This window comes from Cucurbita moschata, unplaced genomic scaffold (assembly GCF_002738365.1).
Source record: "Cucurbita moschata cultivar Rifu unplaced genomic scaffold, Cmos_1.0 Cmo_Scf00023, whole genome shotgun sequence".
In the NCBI taxonomy this organism is placed as follows: Eukaryota; Viridiplantae; Streptophyta; class Magnoliopsida; order Cucurbitales; family Cucurbitaceae; genus Cucurbita; species Cucurbita moschata.
This window is the reverse complement of record NW_019268539.1, coordinates 865,463-876,533: the sequence shown is the minus strand read 5'-3', so window position 1 is coordinate 876,533 and position 11,071 is coordinate 865,463. Positions and strand designations below refer to the sequence as shown.

At 36.3% G+C, this 11,071-nt stretch overlaps 15 non-coding genes across 15 annotated transcripts; all 15 read right to left on the bottom strand.

The window, feature by feature from the left end:
• Nucleotides 1–2,580: 2,580 nt before the first annotated feature.
• TRNAV-CAC lies at nt 2,581–2,654 on the bottom strand. The gene has a single exon. It is a non-coding gene; the product is annotated as a tRNA-Val (tRNA).
• Nucleotides 2,655–2,758: 104 nt separating this feature from the next.
• On the bottom strand, nt 2,759–2,832 carry TRNAV-CAC. Its single transcript has one exon. It is a non-coding gene; the product is annotated as a tRNA-Val (tRNA).
• A 104-nt stretch (nt 2,833–2,936) lies between these two features.
• Nucleotides 2,937–3,010, bottom strand: TRNAV-CAC. Its single transcript has one exon. It is a non-coding gene; the product is annotated as a tRNA-Val (tRNA).
• A 104-nt stretch (nt 3,011–3,114) lies between these two features.
• Nucleotides 3,115–3,188, bottom strand: TRNAV-CAC. Its single transcript has one exon. It is a non-coding gene; the product is annotated as a tRNA-Val (tRNA).
• A 104-nt stretch (nt 3,189–3,292) lies between these two features.
• TRNAV-CAC lies at nt 3,293–3,366 on the bottom strand. The gene has a single exon. It is a non-coding gene; the product is annotated as a tRNA-Val (tRNA).
• Nucleotides 3,367–3,470: 104 nt separating this feature from the next.
• On the bottom strand, nt 3,471–3,544 carry TRNAV-CAC. The gene has a single exon. It is a non-coding gene; the product is annotated as a tRNA-Val (tRNA).
• Nucleotides 3,545–3,648: 104 nt separating this feature from the next.
• TRNAV-CAC lies at nt 3,649–3,722 on the bottom strand. Its single transcript has one exon. It is a non-coding gene; the product is annotated as a tRNA-Val (tRNA).
• Nucleotides 3,723–3,826: 104 nt separating this feature from the next.
• On the bottom strand, nt 3,827–3,900 carry TRNAV-CAC. The gene has a single exon. It is a non-coding gene; the product is annotated as a tRNA-Val (tRNA).
• Nucleotides 3,901–4,004: 104 nt separating this feature from the next.
• On the bottom strand, nt 4,005–4,078 carry TRNAV-CAC. Its single transcript has one exon. It is a non-coding gene; the product is annotated as a tRNA-Val (tRNA).
• A 104-nt stretch (nt 4,079–4,182) lies between these two features.
• On the bottom strand, nt 4,183–4,256 carry TRNAV-CAC. The gene has a single exon. It is a non-coding gene; the product is annotated as a tRNA-Val (tRNA).
• Nucleotides 4,257–4,360: 104 nt separating this feature from the next.
• Nucleotides 4,361–4,434, bottom strand: TRNAL-CAA. Its single transcript has one exon. It is a non-coding gene; the product is annotated as a tRNA-Leu (tRNA).
• Nucleotides 4,435–4,749: 315 nt separating this feature from the next.
• Nucleotides 4,750–4,823, bottom strand: TRNAV-CAC. The gene has a single exon. It is a non-coding gene; the product is annotated as a tRNA-Val (tRNA).
• A 134-nt stretch (nt 4,824–4,957) lies between these two features.
• On the bottom strand, nt 4,958–5,031 carry TRNAV-CAC. Its single transcript has one exon. It is a non-coding gene; the product is annotated as a tRNA-Val (tRNA).
• A 594-nt stretch (nt 5,032–5,625) lies between these two features.
• TRNAV-CAC lies at nt 5,626–5,699 on the bottom strand. Its single transcript has one exon. It is a non-coding gene; the product is annotated as a tRNA-Val (tRNA).
• An 819-nt stretch (nt 5,700–6,518) lies between these two features.
• On the bottom strand, nt 6,519–6,592 carry TRNAV-CAC. Its single transcript has one exon. It is a non-coding gene; the product is annotated as a tRNA-Val (tRNA).
• Between the last annotated feature and the right edge of the window lie 4,479 nt (nt 6,593–11,071).

The following is an 11,071-nucleotide window of genomic DNA, read 5'->3' as shown; positions in this document are numbered from 1 at the left end:
TTTTTTTTTTTTTTTTTTTATGCTGTCGCTCTGACACTTCCCTTTTTGTCTTTCATTAGCAATCTAACCTTATTTTATGCTTCTTTATGTTGATGACATTATTGTTACGGGCAACAACTCATCTCTTCTTGGAAGCTTTACTCGCAACCTTCATTATGAGTTTGCTACCAAGGATTTCGATTTTCTCAGTTACTTTCTTGGTCTTGAAGCTTCACCCACTCCGGAAGGTCTCTTTATTAGTCAGTTAAAATATACTTGAGATATTCTTACTCATGCTCAGTTGCTCAATAGAAAATCAGTCCACATCTAATTGTTGATGGTTCTTCTTTCTCCAATCCTACTCTCTATCGATCTCTTATTAGCTTCCTCAGTACTTGACCATTACGCGTCCAGATATTACCCATGCTGTCAATTCTGCCAGTCAATTTTTGCATGTCTCTACTGCAGACCACTTTCTTGTTGTTAAACGTATTCTTCACTATGTTAAGCAAACACTCCAATTTGGTCTTACCTTTCGTCCATTCACTGTTCCTAATGCACTAGTGGCTTATTCGAATGCTTACTGGACTGGTTTTTTCGATCCTCGTCGTTCTAAACTTGGTTATTCCATTTATCTTGGTAACAATCTCATTTCTTGGAGTGCCAAAAAATAACCTATTGTCTCACGCTCCAGCTTTGAATCTGAGTATCGTGCTCTTGCCATGACTGTTGTTGAACTTTTTTGGCTTATGCATCTTATGTGACAACAAAAGTGCTATTTTTTTAGCTCTAATCTCGTTTCTCACAAGCGGGCCAAACATATTAAGTTAGATTAACATTTCCTCAGAAACTAGTTATCACTAGCAAACTTCACACACAGTATGTACCTTCTCATCTCCAAGTTGCTGACATTTTCACTTTTCTCGACCTCACTCTGAATTTTTCAGATTCAATCTTCACGTTCGTTCAAATTCGACGTTCAACTTGGGGGAGAGGGGGGGATGTTGAATTATTGTTTACCATATGTATCATATTTGACCCTTTATGATAAGTTATATTAAGGATATTTAGCCTTCCATTATAGTATATTATAGGTACTATATTTGACTCTTTATTAAAGGAAAATATCCAGATATTTGTCTTTTACGGCTTACTATAGTTATCATATTTTTCCTTTAATTACAGGCAAATATCTTATACCCATTTATTACTCTTCTTTCCATATCCTTTGTAATTATTTTATTATGTAAATAATTATAAATAAAGAACTTTCACCACCATTTAGGTGAGATGGTTTTAGCAAATATTCTCAGTTTGGAGTAACTTCGAGAAACGAAAGATTCGCGAACTCAAATTTAGGGAAAAGACAGCTAAGCCCAACCAAGTAACCAAGTAAGCGGCCTTACTATAGGATAGGCTGGACAATTGCTTGATGTATGACAACACGTGCCTAGTGGCACCTGCTCGTGTCATTTCTGATTTATACGCATGATGCTTAATGATGATTTATGATATCTGACATATGATGACGTAAATGAGTTATATGATGATGCCTTATCATGTTTTACGATGATTATGACGTGTTATATAATAACAATGCATACTAGTATGATGACGTAAGATGATGGTATTTCCTTAATATGACGTTATTTTTCATATTGAGATGAGAAACATGTTTTGAATACCATATTGCATTATGATAGATAATTTTCTTAAGAAACAACCCTAGTTAATATTAATGATGATGAAAGTATGAAGACTAATGCACATATAGTACTTATAATAATATAAGGATGAAATTAGGGTTGTGTTAAAGATGGTTTAAAGATGAGAAACCATAGGGACCTCATGCATTATGTTTGTACATAAACATCGGCTACTTCTCCTTTTATAATGATGAAGACGAACACGTACACTAAGATGATGATGGTGATCATGTCGCGCCTGACACTCAGGGGTCTGTTGATCTCTAAACGACGTTACTAACAGCTAGCTCAACTATGATTGGTACAGGGGGTGCAAACCGCCTGGAGATTCATGCCGCATGTGTGGATCGTGTGTAATGAAGTACTACACATCCAAGTTAGTCCGGACTTGAGGCCACCACTATGATGGCCTTAACAATATGTCCCTGGATATGACAGTAGATAACTTGCATGTGTTTGCATTTTTACGACGTCACCCAATAGTGAGGTCACTTACTGAGTATTTCTCGAATTGAGAAATACTTAGGTCGTGTGCTATATCATTTTCTTGCATGTGTTTGCATTTTTACGACATCACCTCAATGAGTATTCCTCGAATTGAGAAATACTCCGGTCGTGTGCTACATAATTTTCAGGTAAAGGCAAGGCGAACATGTTTGGCTGACAACGACAACGCAGACCATTGAACTCGAAATGACACTCATATTTGGTGAGACTTCTTAAAGTGTGCAAGGAAAAAATCTAAATTTTAAAATGTCTGAGTGATAACCAATGACACCAACCAAACAAAGTGAGAATGTTGTAAGTGAAAAAATATAAATTTTAAAATGTCTGAGCCCGGGTTTGAACCGGGGAAAGTGAGAATGTTGTAAGTGAAAAAATATAAATTTTAAAATGTCTGAGCCCGGGTTTGAACCGGGGACCTCTAGTGTGTGAGACTAGCGTGATAACCAACTACACCACCCAGACAAGGTGAGAATCCAAAATAACACTTTGAACTCGAAAGGACAGTCATATTTCGAGAAACTTCTTAAAGTGAGAATGTTGTAAGTGAAAAAATATAAATTTTAAAATGTCTGAGCCCGGGTTTGAACTGGGGACCTCTAGTGTGTGAGACTACTGTGATAACCAACTACACCACCCAGACAAGGTGAGAATCCAAAATAATGCTTTCAACTCAAAAGGACACTCATATTTCGAGAAACTTCTTAAAGTGAGAATGTTGTAAGTGAAAAAATATAAATTTTAAAATGTCTGAGCCCGGGTTTGAACCGGGGACCTCTAGTGTGTGAGACTACTGTGATAACCAACTACACCACCCAGACAAGGTGAGAATCCAAAATAACACTTTGAACTCGAAAGGACACTCATATTTCGAGAAACTTCTTAAAGTGAGAATGTTGTAAGTGAAAAAATATAAATTTTAAAATGTCTGAGCCCGGGTTTGAACCGGGGACCTCTAGTGTGTGAGACTACTGTGATAACCAACTACACCACCCAGACAAGGTGAGAATCCAAAATAACGCTTTCAACTCGAAAGGACACTCATATTTCGAGAAACTTCTAAAAGTGAGAATGTTGTAAGTGAAAAAATATAAATTTTAAAATGTCTGAGCCCGGGTTTGAACCGGGGACCTCTAGTGTGTGAGACTAGTGTGATAACCAACTACACCACCCAGACAAGGTGAGAATCCAAAATAACGCTTTCAACTCGAAAGGACACTCATATTTCGAGAAACTTCTAAAAGTGAGAATGTTGTAAGTGAAAAAATATAAATTTTAAAATGTCTGAGCCCGGGTTTGAACCGGGGACCTCTAGTGTGTGAGACTAGTGTGATAACCAACTACACCACCCAGACAAGGTGAGAATCCAAAATAACGCTTTCAACTCGAAAGGACACTCATATTTCGAGAAACTTCTAAAAGTGAGAATGTTGTAAGTGAAAAAATATAAATTTTAAAATGTCTGAGCCCGGGTTTGAACCGGGGACCTCTAGTGTGTGAGACTAGTGTGATAACCAACTACACCACCCAGACAAGGTGAGAATCCAAAATAACGCTTTCAACTCGAAAGGACACTCATATTTCGAGAAACTTCTAAAAGTGAGAATGTTGTAAGTGAAAAAATATAAATTTTAAAATGTCTGAGCCCGGGTTTGAACCGGGGACCTCTAGTGTGTGAGACTAGTGTGATAACCAACTACACCACCCAGACAAGGTGAGAATCCAAAATAACGCTTTCAACTCGAAAGGACACTCATATTTCGAGAAACTTCTAAAAGTGAGAATGTTGTAAGTGAAAAAATATAAATTTTAAAATGTCTGAGCCCGGGTTTGAACCGGGGACCTCTAGTGTGTGAGATTCGCGTGAAAACCAACTACACTACCCAGACAAGGTGAGAATCCAAAATAACGCTTTCAACTCGAAAGGACACTCATGTTTCGAGAAACTTCTAAAAGTGAGAATGTTGTAAGTGAAAAAATATAAATTTTAAAATGTCTGAGCCCGGGTTTGAACCGGGGACCTCTAGTGTGTGAGACTAGTGTGATAACCAACTACACCACCCAGACAAGGTGAGAATCCAAAATAACGCTTTCAACTCAAAAGGACACTCATATTTCGAGAAACTTCTTAAAGTGAGAATGTTGTAAGCGGAAAAATATAAATTTTAAAATGTCTGAGCCCGGGTTTGAACCGGGGACCTCTAGTATTTGAGACTAGCGTGATAACCAACTGCACCACCCAAACAAAGTGAGAATCCAAAATAATGCTTTCGAGAGACTTCTTAAAGTGAGCATGTTTTAAGGAAAAAATATAAATTTTAAAATGTCGCTAAAATAATTTGGGACACTCATATTTCGAGAAACTTCTTAAAGTGAGAATGTTGTAAGGAAAGCCCCGGTTTGAACTGGGGACCTCTAGTATGTGAGACTAGCGTGATAACCAACTACACCACCAGACAAGGTGAGAATCCAAAATAACGCTTTGAACTCGAAAGGCACTCATACTTCAAGAGACTTCTTAAGGTGAGAATGTTGTAAGTAATATATATAAACTTTAAAATGTCTGAGCCCGGGTTTTTACCGGAGACCTCTAGTGTGTGAGACTAGCGTGATAACCAACTACACTACCCAGACAAGGTGAGAATCCAAAATAACGCTTTGAACTCAAAGGATTCTCATATTTCGATTAAAGTGAGAAAGTTGTAAGGAAAAAATATAAATTTTAAAATAAGTGAGAAAGTTGTAAGGAAAAAATATAAATTTTAAAATGTCTGAACCGGGGTTCAAACCAGGGACCTCTAGTATGTGAGACTAGCGTGATAACCAACTACACCACCTAGACAAGGTGAGAATCCAAAATAATTGTTTGAACTTGAAAGGACACTCATATTTCGAGAGACTTCTTAAGGTGAGAATGTTGTAAGGAAAATATATAAATTTTAAAATGTCTGAGCCCGAGTTCGAACCGAGGACCTCTAGTGTGTGAGACTAACACGTGACAACCAACTACACCACCCAGACAAGGAGAGAATCCAAAATAACCTTTGAAGTCGAAAGAACACTCATATTTCTGGAGAGAGCTCGGGATTGAATCGGGGACCTCTAGTGTGTGAGACTAGCGTGATAACTAACGACACCACCCAGACAAGGTGAGAATTCAAAATAATGCTTTCAACTCAAAAGGACACTCATATTTCAAGAAACTTCTTAAAGTGAGAATGTTGTAAGGAAAAAATATAAATTTTAAAATGTCTGAGCCCAGATTCAAACCGAGGACCTCTAGGGACCTCTAGTGTGTGAGACTAGCGTGATAACGAACTACACCACCTAGACAAGGTGAGAATCCAAAATAATGCTTTAAACTCGAAAGAACACTCATATTTCGGGAGACTTCTTAAAGTGTGAATGTTTTAAGGAAAATATATAAATTTTAAAATGTTTGAGCCCGGGTTCGAACTGGGGACCTCTAGTGTGTGAGACTAACGTGATAACCAACTACACCACCCCGACAAGGTGAGAATTCAAAATAATGCTTTGAATTCGAAAGAACACTCATATTTCGAGAGACTTCTTAAAGTGAGAATGTTGTAAGGAAAAAATATAAATTTTAAAATGTTTGAGCCCGTGGACCTCTAGTGTGTGGGACTAACGTGATAACGAACTACACCACCCAGACAAGGTGAGAATCCAAAATAACGCTTTAAACTTGAAAGAACACTCATATTTCGAGAGTGAGAATGTTGTAAGGAAAAAATATTAATTTTAAAACGTTTGAGCCCGGGATTGAACCAGGGACCTCTAGTGTGAATCCAAAATTACGCTTTGAACTCGAAAGGACACTCATATTAGTAGAAACCACCCAAACAAGGTGAGAATCCAAAATAATGCTTTAAACTTGAAAGAACACTCATATTTCGAGAGTGAGAATGTTGTAAGGAAAAAATATAAATTTTAAAATGTCTGAGCCCAGATTCAAACCGAGAAACTCTAGTGTGTAAGACTAGCGTGATAACCAACTACACCACCCAGATAAGGTGAGAATCCAAAATAACAAAATAACATTTTGAACTCGAAAGGACACTCATATTTCAGAATGTTGTAAGGAAAAAATATAAAATTTAAAATGTCTGAGCCCGAGATCAAACTAAAGACCTCTAGTGTGTGAGATTAGCGTGATAACCAACTACACCACCCAAACAAGGTATGAATCCAAAATAATGCTTTGAACTTGAAAGGACACTCATATTAGTGAGAGTCCAAAATAACAATAATGCTTTGAACTCGAAAGGACACTCATATTAAGAATGTTGAAAAATATAAAATTTAAAATGTCTGAGCCCGGGTTTGAACCGGGGACCTCTAGTGTGTGAGACTAGCATGATAACCAACTACACCACCCAGACAAGTTTGAACCGGGACCTCTAGTATGTGAGACTAGCGTGATAACCAACTCTCTTAAAGTGAGAATGTTGTAAGGAAAAAATATAAATTTTAAAATGTTTGAGCCCAAGTTCAAACTAAGAACTTGGGACCCTCTAGTATGTAAGACTAGCGTGATTACCAACTACACCACCCAAACAAGGTAATAATCTAAGATAACTCTTTGAACTCGAAAGAACACTCATATTTCGGGAGACTTCTTAAAGTGAGAATGTTGTGAGGAAAAAATGTTGAACCGGGGACCTCTAGTGTAAGAGACTAGCATGATTACCAACTACACCACCTGAACAAGCTAACAAACAGAAATAATGCTTGAAGTATATGAGCCTTTGTTTGGTTTGATAACAGTTTATTTTCTTATCGGTTGGGTTTGAATCCACGAGCACTTAGGTGCAGAAGATCTTAAGTCTTCTCCCTTAACCTCTTCGACAACTCTACTTAATTTAATATAATATTTTAGTAGTATTAAATGGTTAAAAATATCATTCATTATGTTTCAAATTATCATGATGCAAACTTTGAAATAATATTACTTTTATCATTTTGCATTCTCGAAGTCATCAGTATAACCCTCTAGCCAATATTTCTCTTTTTCATGTTCTTTGCATTCATTTAAATCAAGTGTGTGAATTGTTGTGCGGTCCTAACAATTGACATCAAAGGTAGGAGATATTCACCATAATCTATGTAAATGGAAAGCTCAAAGATTGGAATCAAGAAGTTTGATGGATTCGATTCGATTTCTAGAAGATGCAGATTGATGATTATTTGTACGAGAAAGATCCTCATAAACTCTTGTCCAAGGTGAAGCCAATCACCATAACCCACAAAGTAGTGAAAGCTCAAGGATCGGTAGTCTCTAGGATTGATCTAGTGGATGTTGTCAAGAGTGTGGTGTTCTACATTATTAGGAGAAAACAACTTCATATATGTTGAAGACGTTGTCGAATATGTACGAAAAATCGCCGGCTATGAGAGAAGTGTATTTGATGAGTAGGTTTTTTAATTTACAAATTTCTAAAGGTGGATTTGTTGCCAATCATATAAATGAATTCAATATGATTGTAAGTCAACTGGAAATTAATTTCGAAGATGAAATCAACCCATAGATTTTGATGTCATTTTAACCCAAGTCGTGGGATACAGTTGTTGCAATTAGCCCGGGATTAAAAAAAAATTGAAATTTGATGAAATCTGAGATGTAGTTCTTAGTAAAAGTATTCACAAATGAAAAAATAGGAATTCAATAATCAATGCTCTCTGATTGAAGGGGCAGAAGTAACTCGAAGGGCTCAAACATACATAGCCAATCAAAATCAAAGAACCGAGGAAAATCTTCAAATAGACTAAACCTAACGTGTTCGAACTATGAAGAAAAATGACACTTTTGGACAAACTGACGAAATCAAAGAAGAAGCAAAATCATAATTCTAGAGATAACCATGATTCAATATATTCAGTAGAAGATAATGAGGATACTCTAATCTTTAGTGAGACAGCCCGACTAAATCCTGAATTTTTTTATTCAAGTGCATCTTTTTATGTGTTTTCAAACAATGAACTATATCGAAATTTCAAATCCTAACATTTGAGAAAGGTGTATCTTGCTAAAAAAAAAGTCCTTTTAGATTAAAGGAAAATGAGCTGTCTAAATACAAACTCCAGCCCTAAATCAGTGTATATTGAGGATGTTAGATATATTCCTGTTCTCAATAAAAATTTGATCTCTATCGATCAGTTCGATAACAAAGATTAGAAAAAGTTCATGAAACATGTGGCACAAAATCTAAAACCTTATACACCACTAAAGGGTGTATGAACATAATTGTTGTTGCTGAGAGTGCTTCCAGTTCAAGTCTATGACACAATAGACCGGAAATACGAGTGTCAAAGGAATTAAGAGGTTGTCTGCAAAGAAGTTTTAGTAGGCCTGAAATTTGTTGAAACCGATCTTTGTAAGAGATTCATTATAGGCAAATAGAAATTAATTTCACAAAGACCGTTAGAAAACCAAAAAAAGTAGGATTGCAAAAGGTCGACACAAATGTTTGAGAATCATCTTCAATTTGATCACTTGGTGGATAAAAGTTTTACATCACTTTCATTGATAATTTTAGCAAGAAGGTATGAATTTATTTCCTAAAGCACAAACCATATGTGTTTGCTAACTTCCAGAGACGAAAAATTGAAGTTGAAAATCAGACTAGTTTGAAGATCAAATGTCTAAGGTCTATGGATGAGAGTACGAAAAGTCAAAATTCAAAGCATTCTATGCAGTTACGGGAATTAGATCAATGAGAACAGTTCTCACTAAGCAAAGACAAAAGGAAGATTCTTGATTGCCAAACACATTTTGGGTTAATGGTGTGAATACAAAAGCCTACATAATCAATTGAGAATCATTAGTACCCTGCGAGTTCAAGTTGCGAGAAGAGGTGGAGACAGGAAAAGAACTAAAATACTTTCACTTAAGAACTCCTTATTTGCACCGCATATATTCATGTTGTTCTAAATAAGAGAGACAATCTTTATGTTAAGACTGTGAAGTGTTAGAAAAGAACTCTTCGCACACGCTCAATTTCACACGAATTAATTCCTTCGATATTTGAAAGAACATAGACCAAAATAAATTTAAAATACAAAAATCAAAATAATATGTGAACCAAATTTTTTTTAAATATTTTCTAATAATAAGACCATAATTATCCTAACATATAATCATTATATGTACTTTCAAAAATAAATAAATAAACTCCGTCACCAAATAACACATGCCTTCTAAAAAAACAAATTAAAAAGAATATTATAATACTAATAATAATTATTATTATCATTATTTAAAAAATTGTAGCATGTCGCATGGCGGTATAATTAATTTAAGAAAAGTAAAATTGATGACATGGGGTTTGATTTAATAAAAAATTCTAAACATAATTATATATGATCATCAATGTCTGTTGACACTCAAACCCTCGTAAATAAATATTAATTAACAATATTATTTTCTATCTACTATCTCTTGTTCAATACTTGCCTCCATAAATTTATGTGTTGTAAGTGTACTTGATTCAAAGCTACGAGAGAAATCTTAAAAGATGGGATGTATAACGGCCCAAGTCGACCGCTGACAGATATTTGTTCTCTTTGGACTTTCCATTTCGAGCTTTTTCCTCAAAGTTTTTAAAACGTATCTACTAGGGAGAAGTTTCAACACCCTTGTAAGAGTGTTACATTATCCTCCTCAACTGATATGGGACCTAATCATTCATCCCCTTCAGGGCCCAATGTTTTCGCTGGCACTCGTTCCCTTTTCCAATCGATGTGGGACCCTCCATTCCACCTTCCTTCAGGGCCCAACGTCATTACTGGCGCACCTCCTAGTGTCCACCCTCTTTTGGGGCTTAGCCTCCTCGCTAGCACGTCGTCCGGTGTCTACCCCTCTTTGAGTGTAACAACCCGAAATTTTCTACTTAATGTCACTACTGTATTTAAGGTCACTACTGTATGCGTACCATAAACATTGAAGGCGGAAGACTTCATTTAAATTCTATAAAACATGACCTTTATCTTAAAACACAGTCGTGGACTTACCTGTTTCGAAAACATATTTAAAACGACACAACAAAAGACTAAATAAAATAAATAAGCATTTAAGTTAAAAACATCCAATTCTAGCCTAAGTCTAAGAAGCCTGAAAGGGACGCCCAAAGAGAACAATATCTGCTAGTGGTGAATCTGAGTCGTTACAAATGGTATAAGAGCCAAACACCAAACAATATGTCAGCCTCGTTTCTCAAAGGGGGTAGACATGAGGTAGTGTGCCAATAAGGACGTTGGGCCCCAAAAGGGTGGATTTGGGGGCAGTTCCACATCGATTGAAAGAAGGAAAGAGTGCCAACAACGACGCTGGCCCCGAAAGGGGGTAGATTGTGATGTCCCACATTAGTTGGGGAGGAGAACAAACCACCATTTATAAGGGTGTGGAAACTTTCCTGTTGCATATGCGTTTTAAAGCCTTGAAGGGAAGCCCGAAAGAAAAAGCTCAAAAAGGACAATATTTACTAGCAGTGAATCTGGGTCGTTACATCGAGGCTAGCCTCCTCAGTTGCACGTCGTCTAATGTCTAGCACAAAGCCCAAAAAGAGATCAATAAAATATAAAAATGAAAGAGAAAGTAAACTCAAAAATCTAAAAAAATGAAAAGGGTTTGTTTTTATTAGAAAGCATTGAAGGTGGGGATTTAGTTAGAGTGTTTTGGAGGGTTCAAAAATGGTTGGAGGTACTTTTGTTGTTATTGGGCCCACTTTTTGTCTTCAGTTTCATGCATGAGGGCCGTCCCATTATCTTCCCCAACTTGAATGTCGGGCACATGCACTCCTATTTTTATATTCTTTTTTTCCCTCCATAATATTGTCGGTTTTTTTTTTTTTTTTTTTTTTTTT